The following is a 12,276-nucleotide window of genomic DNA, read 5'->3' on the forward strand; positions in this document are numbered from 1 at the left end:
GGCATGAGCCTTGGAGCTGGACTATGCAGGGCCTTCCTTTTTGATTCTTTTTTTTTTCTTATTTAAAACAATTGTTAAATTTAAATGTATTTTGAGCATATTTTCCCTCCTCCAAGTCTTTCCAGATCCTCTCCACCTCTTTACTCACCCTACTTTAACTTCTTTTGCAAAATCCCAATTAAACAACCCCCACATCAAGAAAACAAAGTAATTTCCAAAAGGGAAAAAAAAACAAAACCCACCAAACTGACCAAAAAAAAAAAAAAAAAAAAACCCTACACAAAAAAAAATATGTAGCCCATTATATGTTGGTCAAGTACCCCTTAACTAACACGAGGCTTGTTCTGGAGTGGTTGATATACCCCAATATCAACTCTATTGGAGAAAATTAATTCTTCCTTTCCCAGCAGGTATAAAGGACAATTCAGTTGTTAACCTTGACCTATTCCTTCAGCCCCTAACACTAGATATGAGAGAAAATGGAAAGGAAAGGAAAGAGATCCTTGGATTAAATCAGGGGTTAGAAAGGGGGTGGTGTCATCATTAGACTATTTCCTGTTGATTAGGGGCACTACGTTCCTTAGAGCAAGTTTTGATCTTCACTGTCAGAATATCTAATTTCTTGTTTCCTCTCTGTACATCACTACTTGATAAACCACTATGAACATCAATCGACAACAACCCACCCCTTCTCAGGACCCTAGCTCATTTCCAACCCCAATAAACCCATATGAAAACCACACAATCCAGTTATAATTATAAGTTATGTGCTTAGACTGGGCAGATCTAGCACTATACTAACTTACTCTCCAGCTATAAGACCCTCTGCTGCTTGTGGTTTCTCCTGGCCATGAGGTTCTGCTCCTCCTCCTCTTCTGTCCTCTCTCTTCCCTTCTACTTTTCTTCTCTCGTTCTCCCAAACCTCTTATTTAACCACCTTTCCCCTCCACTGCCCCGTCACAGGCCCTAGCCTTTATTGACCAGTTAGAATGCGAGGAAGGTTCACATGAGATCACCTGAATATGTGATCGACTGCTCATTGGGGGCAACCCCTCTCAAGGAAGCAGAATTGACATCAGCATACAAACAGCATCTTGGCAACTCACAGCATTTCCCCCTTTTCGTCCAATTAAAAAGGCTCTTTCTGGGGTTGGGGATTTAGCTCAGTGGTAGAGCGCTTGCCTAGGAAGTGCAAGGCCCCGGGTTCAGTCCCCAGCTCTGAAAAAAAGAACCAAAAAAAAAATGTTAAAAAAAAGGCTCTTTCTATAGATACAAATTGAGCACAACTATAACAATTAATGCAAATTTTAAGGGATGATATACACTTAACATCCAATTTAGATAAAGCACTCTGTCATCTATCCTAACTTAAAGAGTTTACTCTTCTGTGCCTGAATTTTGCTGACTTTAACTTGTATTACCATCTGAAATCCATCCTTTCACATCTGGAACTCCTTTAAATGCTAAACAACTTAAGTTCAATTATGAGACTATAGCTGATCTTCAACCCTGTCAAAGATCTGAGAAGACATTAAATATCACCTGAATACATAAGAAGCACAAAGATTTAGGTTCCAAAACTATGCGGTTTGTAGAGTCAGCTGACTGCCTGGACAGTCCTCTAATATCTTACAACATTAGAACATCCGTCTTTAGCCTTCTGTCCCAAAACCATCTGACAGACCTTAAGTGAGGCAGGAATTATGAAGGACTAGCTTACCCTGACTTGGCAGAGCTTAGCAGTCAACTATCCCACCTCTGTCCGTTTTGGACAGCATTTTTTTGTCTGCAGATGAGTTAGGGCAATTCTTGCCCAGTGACTACCTTGCCACGATTGAAGCAACTCTGCCTGGAGGTAATGATGCTCAATGTCTTCCCTGGAAGGGGGACACTGTTAGGAGCACACATGTCTCACATTCAAATGGTCTTTAATAACGAAATAATGTTAAATGTTATACTCTGTGGATCTCTGACACTTTTGAAGACTATCTGTAGCATAACTGAACTGTCAAACATTGGTTATTCTTAGCTAGTCACTATTTAAGTAATCGTGAAAACGCTTGTTGTTGGTTTTGCTTCAGAGCACCCAGATGTTGGCTTACAATAGTCATACGATTAGATGCTTGCCAGACTGAAACGCTCCACTTGCTCTCCATTTCCTATAAAGCCTTGTCCTGATGAGAGCTCAGAGATATACCCTCCTGTTCTGAGACAGGGAGGTGGTCCAAGCTTGAGCTTGAATAAAGAGACCCTAATATGATTACATCAAAATCAATTTTTTTTATTTTTTAGGGGGGTTCATATACACTTCCTGGCACAAATATTACTATTTATCGGGGCAAATATGTACGTAGAGATTGGAGGGCAACTGTGAGAATTCAACTTTTCATGCATTGGGCTTATAATATTAAAACATTTGTTTGCATAACTGCTTAATTTTTATTTCAAAGTTTGGGTATGTAGGTTCCTGTGTGGGTGTTGTCTTAGCAATGATTTCTCTTGCTTTGAAGAGACACTGTGACCACAGCTACTCTTACAAAGGAAAACATTAAATTAGGGCTGGAAAATCTGGAAAATCCCTCACAACTATCTGTGGCCAGATAGTTGTCTCCAAGGTGGTTCTAGAGCCTATCAAATCGATGACCAGTTATAAATCATCACCGCCTCTTCATAGAACTAAAATGATTTCTAAAATGTAAACGACAGCACAAAAAAAAAAATCCCTAAATAGCTTAAAAAACTGTAAACGAAATGAACAGGTTAGAACACTTCAACATATACGGCAAAGCTATAGTCATCAAAACAGCCTGGCAACTTCCACACTAGGGAGTTTGAGGCAGGACAACCACATGTTCAAAGACACAGTGAGAACTTTTCTTAAAAACCAAATAATTTTCCCTCCCCGCCCCAACCCCACCCCTGCTAGAATATATCAGTATAAAACAGATGCATAGGTAAGAACAGAACAGAGAGCCTACAAGGGAACCCACCTTTCTACAGCTGATTGAGTTCAACAGAAGGGCTGAGAACATGCTTTGGAGAAGGGGAAGAATTTCTAATAAATACTGTTGGGAAAACTGGGTCTCCACACGTGTAAGAATGAAGCTAGATTCCCCATCTCCCACTGGTTACAAAATCATCAACGACAGAATTATTAAAGACTGAAATGTAAGGCCTGGAAGTATTGGTAGAAAACATCGAGGAGCTAGCTTGGTGGTGAAGCCTGTAATCTCAGCACAGGGTGGATGATGTTTGTTTGCTTTGCTAATAGCCCAGGAGCACAGGAAATGAAAGCAAAATGGGCAAACAGGACTACACGAAGCTGTTGGGGATTTCATTTGTGCTTACATGGGAATTCGCATGTCCACTGCAGGTCCCTGCCAACAGTTGGTTTTTTGACTGTTCAACAGAAGGGCTGAGAACATGCTTTGGAGAAGGGGAAGGATGTTTAATAAATTGCCAGTGGTTGGGCAGAAGGATAGAGGCAGGACTTTTAGGATTCCCAGGCAAGAGATGGGAAGAGAGATTCTACCATTGGGGGGAGGGGAAGGGAGAGACATGTAAGGCTAGGTCTGGGGGCAAAGATGAAATATAGATTTATCAAGTATTAATCAGGAATATCGGAGGGGAGTGTGTTAGCTACGTGGAGGTTCAGGAGTGGCCCAGCCATTGAAGTAGCTAGGGCATATCAAAATATAAAGGTTGCGTGTGCATGCCGTTCATTTGTGAATCCAGAGCTCTTGGGCAGATGCACGGATGTACCCACAGGGAGCACAGAGTGAATTAATTATTTACCTCTTCATAAAGCTAAAAGGCTTCTAAACAGCGAAGGGAACATTCAACACTAGTAGAGTAGTAGAGAATATTGGTAATATATGCAGAATACACAAATGTCAACGAGGGTGCAGAGGGTGCCTGGAAGAGAATGGGGGACAAGAGACACAAAGAAGGACGCCAAGACAAGAGTCTGATCAAGGTAACAATTTTATTTTTTCCCAAGGCTGAATTTATACCATAGCAGGGGTAACAGAGGGAGGGGGGAAGTGGGAAACATTTACACAGGCCAAGGACACAGTATTCGTGTGGTCAGCTGATGTCAACAGGATGTTGGTTTCTCAGAAAGGTTACAGGTCATCACATTGGGTATCTTGATGTATTTCTCAGCAAGGTCAGAACTTTATCATATCATTGTTCATCCTGACCACCAGATTTGTATTCCTCTTCTGCAGCTGGCTGGGGATTTTCCATGAACCCAGTCATACTTAACTCTAACCATATTATTAACATCAATAATGGAGGGTTTCAAGGGCATCGCTCCCAACACACAAAGAACTCTTGAGCACATTTTATTTTAAAATGAACAATATATCTAAATAGGCAGCTCTCAAAAGAAGACATACGGTTAGGAGCAGGGGAGATGGCTCAGTGCACTTGCTGTGTAAGCATGAGGACCTGAGTCCAGATCCTCAGCAGCCATTTCAAAAACAAGCAAGGCAGGAATATGGTGCACACATACAAGAGTATGTGCACACACACTGCTTGTAATCCCAGTGTGAAGGAGGCGAAGCTGGGATCCCAGGGGCAAGCTGGCTGTTTAGGCAAGCCAGAACTTCTGAGTGCCAGGTTCGGTGAGGGAGTCTGCCTCAATAAATAGAGAGGAGAGCATAGAGGAAGTTAAAACTTTAGCCCCCACATACATGTGGGCATATCATGTGCGCACACACACACCAGACAAAGATATTAAAATGGGCCAATGGGTGCATGAAAATATGTTCAACATCATTATCAAGAAATCACAGTTCAAGAGCCACAAAGAGATCTCTCTTCACCCTAGTATGAATGACTAATGCCAATGACTGATAAACAACTATTATCAAGACTATGGAGAAAGAAATCCTTGCACTTTAATGACAGAAATATAATACATTCATTATATATATAAAAAACCCAATATGGCGGCTGGAGAGACGGCTCAGCAGTTAAGCGCACTGGCCAGTTTTCCAGAGGACCTGAGTTCAATTCCCAGCGCCTACTAGGCAGCTCACAACCGTCTGTAACTCTAGTTCCAGGGGATCTGACACCTTCACACCAATAGAAAATAAAACTAGATAATTTTTTAAAAAACAGCATGGAAATCCCTCAAAAATGTAAACTTAGAACTTCCTTATGACCCAACGATTCTTCTACTGCGTATTGTATCCAAAGGAAATGAAGTCAGTCTGTTGAAGGGACATCTGCTTTCTCATTCTAACACTACTTTCAAGAGCTAAGAAACAGAAACAGCCTTAAGTGTTTATCAACCGTGATGGTTTGTAGGTGTCACTGTGGCTGTGGCTTAGGACCCATCTCCCAGCTGCCTGGAAGTCAGTATCTGCTAGCAGCCTAACTGAGAAATCAACTGGTAAAGAAAATGTAGTCTGTACACACAGTAGAACAGTCTTCAGCCATTACAAATGACATCATTTGCTACAGATTATTTTGAAATTTTCACCGTGAAGGACAGATATTTGCATGTTTATCCTAGTTTAAACATACAAGTTCCAGACAAGGTGCGATTCCAGAACTCCAACAATACTGATTCCAGCACTCGAGGAAGAGGCAGGGGTATTAAAAGTTCAAGACCAGCCTGGGTTGCATAGTGTTTTAGGGTTTACTGCTGTGAACAGACACCATGACCAAGGCAACTCTTTTTTTTTTTTTTTTTTTTTTTTTTTTTCCGGAGCTGGGGACCGAACCCAGGGCCTTGCGCATGCTAGGCAAGCGCTCTACCGCTGAGCTAAATCCCCAACCCCGACCAAGGCAACTCTTATAAGGACAACATTTAATTGGGGCTGGCTTACAGGTTCAGAGGTTCAGTTCATTATCATCAAGGCAGGAACATGGCAGCATCCAGGCAGGCATGGTAGAGGAGGAGCTGAGAGTTCTACATCTTCATCTGAAGGCTGCTAGCAGAATACTACCAGGCAGCTAGGATGAGGGTCTTATGCCCACGCCCACAGTGACACACCTATTCCAACAAGACCACACCTCCTAATAGTGCCAGTCCCTGGTGAAGTATATGCAAACCATCACACATAGGAAGTCCCTGTCAGAAATAAACATTGTACATGTATCAAATGGCAAAGAATAAAGATTCTAGAGCTCAAACTGTACACACGGCATTTGAGGGCATGTTCTTGATGTGTAAGAGGCTCGGCGTTGGGTCTGAGGGTTAAGCTGGATCCCTATGTATGTCATCCGGCCACTTTAGCTCACCCACTTCGCCTGCCACACATGTATACACACCTGGGACATGCACCTGACACTCAGCTGGCAGTGACTTTGCCTTCCTGGGTCCATTCACACAACTGCTCCATCACAACCCATCTCTGGCTTGTGAACTTGACTCCCCTGCTGGCCTGTTGTGGTGGTTTGGATATGCTTGGCCCAGGGACTGGCACTATTAGGCAGTGTGGCTTTGTTGGAGTGTGTCACTGTGAAGGTAGGCTTTGAGAGCCTCCTCCTAGCTGCCCGAGGATAGACTGCTCCTGGCTTCCTTTGGATGAAGATCTATAACTCTCAGCTCCTCCTGCACCATGCCTGCCTGGACACTGTCGTGCTCCCTGCCTTGATGATAGTGGACTGAACCCCTGAACCTGTAATCCAGCCCCAATTTAATGTTGTCCCTTTTAAGAGTTGCCTTGGTTATGGTGTCTTTTCACAGTCGTGGAAACCCTAAGACAACTGTAAGCTTCTAGATGTTTTTCTCCAGTGTCTCTAATCAGATACCCAGCAAATCTGGGCTGGCTAAGCTTGCATTCTAAGAGAGCTATCCTGGGATTCTTCTAGTTGTTTTGCAGCTGAGATCTCTGTTCTCAGGTGAACGCAGACTTGAGCCATCTTAGTAGAAAGCGATTGCATAATTCACCTCCCAGGGGAGTTTTTTCCTCAGTGAATGACTACCTCTGTCATGCTATACAGGAAATCACCCCAAACTATGTACCTGAATGCAACAAGCATTTATTTGCCTCATGAGTTGGTGGGTTAACTATTTAGACTGGGCTTGGCTAGACAGTGCTGGGATGACTGGTTCTTTCATAGGCTATGCAGTGTGACGTTAAATTCATCTGACATGGCCTTGGCCAGCTCAAATGGAGCTGTGACACCCTTGCTCTATGAGCCTTGTCTCCGTCTGGCAGCCTGGTCCAGGCTGTCAAAGGCGGGAAGCAAGAGCTAGAGAGGAGAGGTGGAATGATGATGACTCAGTGGTTTAGAGCATGTGTTGCTTTTGCAAAGGACCTGGGTTCCATTCCTAGTATCCTGGTTTCTAACATCTACATGGCAACTCATAACCATCTATAAGTACCTATCCAGGATATTCTGACATCCTCTTATGGCTTCCACCAGCTAGGTACTCATGCAGTACACATGCATGCAGTAAAATGCACAAAATAAAATCTTTTTTTTTTTAAGAGTGTGGAAAGCAGCCGATGCTTCGCTCACAATTGCTTATGCGTCACTAGGGGTGAGGAAACAGACTCCAGCCGTTGCAGGGAGGAATTGGCCCCTCATTAAACCTGAGAATTATAGAGAAAAACCAGTTCCACAATTTTGAGCCAAAAACTGAAGCAAGCTTCAATTAAATACTGACCAGGATGATGGACCCTGGCACGTTCATTCTGGGGTTCCCAGGAAATGGTAATGAGTCGCTGAGGTTTTGCAGAGGCTTACACAGGCAAATCCATGGGATCCCATCAGATCTAAGCATGTATACTGATCGCTGCCTACGTCCCTCCCTCTCACATCCAATCAAACACATCCGATGCACACTTGTCTAGGGGAGCAAACATGTAGCTTGTTATTCCTCAAGACCCAGTGTAGGGCAAGTTGGGTATGCCACCAGACAGACATCAGAACTTGTGAGGCTGAGTGAGGTCAAACTGGGAATCTCAGAGATCTGAAAATGGCAGGAGGGGAGCCACTTCCTACCTGTCTCTGTACCTACTCTGGAAGATGTCACCACAACACCCAGCTGAGAGGACCATGGGCAGTCAGTCCAGTCAGTCATGTAATGTAGAGCCTGGAGGCCTTCCCCATGCAAATAGAGCATCACTAACATCTCAAACTCAGCCAATAGAAAACATCTACCCTCAAATCCCACCCCACTCTCCAAGGTTCATATAGTCCCTTGTGTGGAATAAAGCACACAAGTTATTTCACTGAGGGTCATCTGAGAGCCTCTTTACTGACCTTGGCTACCTGCCTTGTGCAGGCCACCCAAACCTCTTTATTTCTCTTCTAACAGTTGTAACCCACCCAGCATTCCCAGCTGGATCAGAGTCCTGAGGAACCTATTTGTCTCCAGCTCTGCTTTGTTCTCCTCAGTCTGGCATAGAGAAGTTGGCTGCCCCAGAGGAAAGCAGGGCAGGCAGCAGATCTCAAACCACAGCCCCCAGCATTCCAGGAAGTTCTCTGCCCTTGGGCAAGTGGGGCTTAATGGTTGACATTGGCTCTTATATTCCCCCCTTGAGTTGTATCCTGAGTAAAACCCTTGACTCTATGGTGGGTATCTGTTTATATCAGGATCAAAAGATGCCCAGACAGGAATTATCATCTAGTTAAGGCACTGATGATTCAAGAGTCAACAGTAATTAGCAGAAACAGAAGGGTCAAAGGCCTTGCATGGCTAACATGAGTTAACATCTACGAGGAGCCTGGATGAGAACGGGCAGCCATGTTGGGTTCCAGTCATTTATTTCACCTCAGGTCCCACTTTTTGCAATATTTCTTTGAGTACAACCAGATTGTCTCTAATGATTCCTTGGTGGTTTGAATAGAAACAACAATTTCCTCCTAAATCTATCCAATAACCCCTCTGTTTTACACATTGCAATATAAGGGTCCATGATTCCCCCCAAAGAATGATACCCTGAACTCAAATAGATATAAATGCAAAGAGTGTTTTCTTCTGCAGAAGTCCAGCATGCTGGGGTCTCCCATTACCAAGCTAGAGAAACAACCAAGGGAGCTCACAGACCTGATTTAAAGCACATTAGGGGATTCCGGGGTAGGTGACCTTTATCTTGCTCTAGGGACATTCCAATACTGGGGCTTGGGGCTGGAAACTGCTGCTGACCCATTGTCCAGGGCAGGTGGCAGGGTGTCACACGCCCAACGTCTTGCCAGTAAGAACGACGCACGGCAACAGGATTCTTCTGCGAACAAGCCTTTACTGTACAGCTCTCTTGAACAGGGACAGGGGACTCCGAGCGGCAAAGTCGCTCGCCTTATATACACAACAGTATGCTAATAATCTCTCAGGGATTGGTGGGGCACGGGTCACCCCACTATCACCCCACTACTTGTCCTCCAGGGATTGGCAGAGAACGAATCACCCCACCAGCATGGTACCGCCCCCTCATTAGCATATTACCGGCCAACTGACACCAGGTGCAAAACCTGCGCATGCGCAGTACCGTTGTTCACCACTGGAGGGTGCCGTACAGCAGGGCAGCTTCCGAGGCATAGGCTTGCCTGGACTTGCCCAGTTCTTGGAAATGGAGATTTAGGCCTTGTCTATTGAACTCCAATTTGAAGCCTGTCATGGAGTCAGCCTAACCTTTTCTGTATAACTATTTCAGTGAATGACTCTACCTGTGTATAGAACTGGGCCTACTTCCTGGTATTCCAATTGGGATTATAGGTAGCCATTTTATTCCTTATGCCAGGGAGCTTTCTTTTTTTTTTCTTTTTCTTTTTTTTTTTTTTTTTTTTTGGTTCTTTTTTTCCGGAGCTGGGGACCGAACCCAGGGCCTTGCCCTTCCTAGGTAAGCGCTCTACCACTGAGCTAAATCCCCAGCCCCGGGAGCTTTCTTTTGAATTAATTTCCCAGCCTGTTGGGGGCGAGGGGAGACATACTCTCTTCTGTAATTACTTCCAGGCCTGGTAAGCTGAATGCTAGTGGAAGGCCAGGAGGGGATTTGGGCAATGGCACATTCGTCAGCATCTGGTTAGCTGACCCAGCTGAAGGGACAGGGAACAGTCACATTGGCTGGACTGGTTCACATCAGCTTTCAGCAAGTTCAGAGCTCAGCAGTTTGCAGTCCTCAGCTGACTCCTGCATTACGTCCGGTCAGCCAAGTGGAAATCTCGTCCGACAGACGAGGGACACAGGATGAAGTTTAGGAACATTTGGAACTCTCAGGCCCACAGTCCTGGTGATTGGGAAAAGGGAGGAGTCCCAAGGCCAGGAGAGAACAAGAGAGAGAGAAAGAAAAAATCCCATCCCATCCTAAAGGCTTAGAAAGATGGGGAAGCTCAGGCTGTACTTGGCTGGAGTCCATTTGGCCTGAAAAAAGGTGGATCCCAGGTCAATGAAGCATACATGAATATTTTAGTTTACAAAAAGAGATAAAGGTTTAAATATATTATCATTGCCACTGATTATAATCTGCACTACAACCAAACTGTAGAAGAAGCAGGTAACAGGTGTCTGCAAGAAATCTCAGTATAAAAATAGTGGAGTGGGGAGAAGTCCGAAACATTTTTTCATATACATTAAATCACATTTTAGATCTTTACAACTTGCATTTATGTATCTTGGAACATTTTCTTCAGAACCTGCATAGACTTTAACCCTTTTCTTTCCTGCTAAATTATTTATCAGAGGTATGAGTAGGTATTATTAAGAACAACTATTGTAAAATATGTCCCTTTAGTGAAAAGTTACATCTGAAACCTGTTTGTCCTTTCCTATGAAGCACGTTAGCAAGGGAGACCTGGCTGCCTTTTCTTTTTTAAAGATTTATTTATTATTTATAGAGTTGTGTCTGCATGTACACTTGCACACCAGAAAAGGCCATTATAGATGGCTGTGAGTCACCATGTGGTTGCTGGGGATTGAACTCAGGATCTCTGAAAGAGCAGTCAGGGCTCTTAACCCCTGAGCCATCTCTCCAGTCCCTGTCTGCCTTTTCTTAACAAGTGACCTAGTAGCTCTAAAAAAAAAAACCCACCAAGACCTGACTTTTATATATGAAATAAACTAAAAAGGTGGCTGCAGTCTTGGGGGAAGGAGCTGGTTACCTGCTGCTGTTAAACTTTCAAAGCTACAGTTAGTCTAGCCATCAGTGCGGTCAGAGACCTGAGAAGGATACATTGTAGCAGGAAGTATAATCCGAATGGCCTCTGTATCAGTTGAAATGGCAGAGAATCTCCCGTTACCTAGATGGTTGCTCTAGGCTCCAGTGTCTGGGTGGCTGGGCAGTGGTGGTTAGTCTTCAGCCATCATATAGAACAGCGTTTAATCTTTAGTTGACACATGTTTCAAAAACAGAATTCCAAGCTGCTCAATTTTACCAAATGAAGGCTCAGAAGCCAGACACTGTGGTAAAAACCCGCTAGCTCAGAGAAGGAGAGAAAGCACCCAGCTGACCTTCCTACCCCACTGACATCCCAGAAGGAAAAAGTTCCTTCTCCATGCTGCCTTAAATACCCTTCAGCCCAATGTCCCCCATTTCTACTTCCTTTTGTGTACTTCCTGTCAACTGGTTGGTTGCTCCACCTCTTAACTTATTATTGACTTAATTTAGCTCCTGTTTACAGAGGCTCGGTTAAAGATGCGCGCTAGAGCTAAACTACACCACAACGAGCTTTTTCTGGATCAAATATCCTACAATAGACACATAGTTCCTCAGACCTTCAGCTATCAGATTCAGGTCTGAGATTTTTCAGTAGAAGAACAACTTGGGGGGACTGACCATATACTCTGACCAGGCAGAGTAAGGCAACCAGCCCCAAAGTGTCCACATCTAGAGGAGAGCGCTGGTGGGGTTGAGTCATGGGGAAGCTTTGTCCGGTGATTAGGTGTTACCACAATTCAGGTGGCAGCATTATGGCCCACTTATTTTCTCTGGGGACCGTTGGGTTCCCATTAGGAAGGAGCATGTCTGTTATGGGAAGCTTAAACATTTTGAATGACATATTCAGCAGATCTCTGACAAGTTTGAGGTCCGTTATCCATTAAGTATTGTGGATTGAGGTCTATACACAGGTGAGGGCAGGCACAAGATAAGGCAAGGCCTGTGATTGGGCAGTGAAAAAGAAAGGCGGGGGCACAGTTTTTGTAAGGCGGGAGAAATGAGAAGGGAGGAAAAGAACCAAGATGGAGACAGAGAAGGCCGACCCAGATCTGTGTGGCTTTAAGTGGCCACAGGTAGCTATGAATAGTTCATAATGGATGGAGTTTTATAGGACAATTTGTCTTATCTAGGTGGGCAGTTTACATCAAATCAGTTG

This window comes from Rattus norvegicus, chromosome 16, assembly GCF_021556685.1.
Source record: "Rattus norvegicus strain SHRSP/BbbUtx chromosome 16, alternate assembly SHRSP_T2T, whole genome shotgun sequence".
Classification (NCBI taxonomy): Eukaryota; Metazoa; Chordata; class Mammalia; order Rodentia; family Muridae; genus Rattus; species Rattus norvegicus.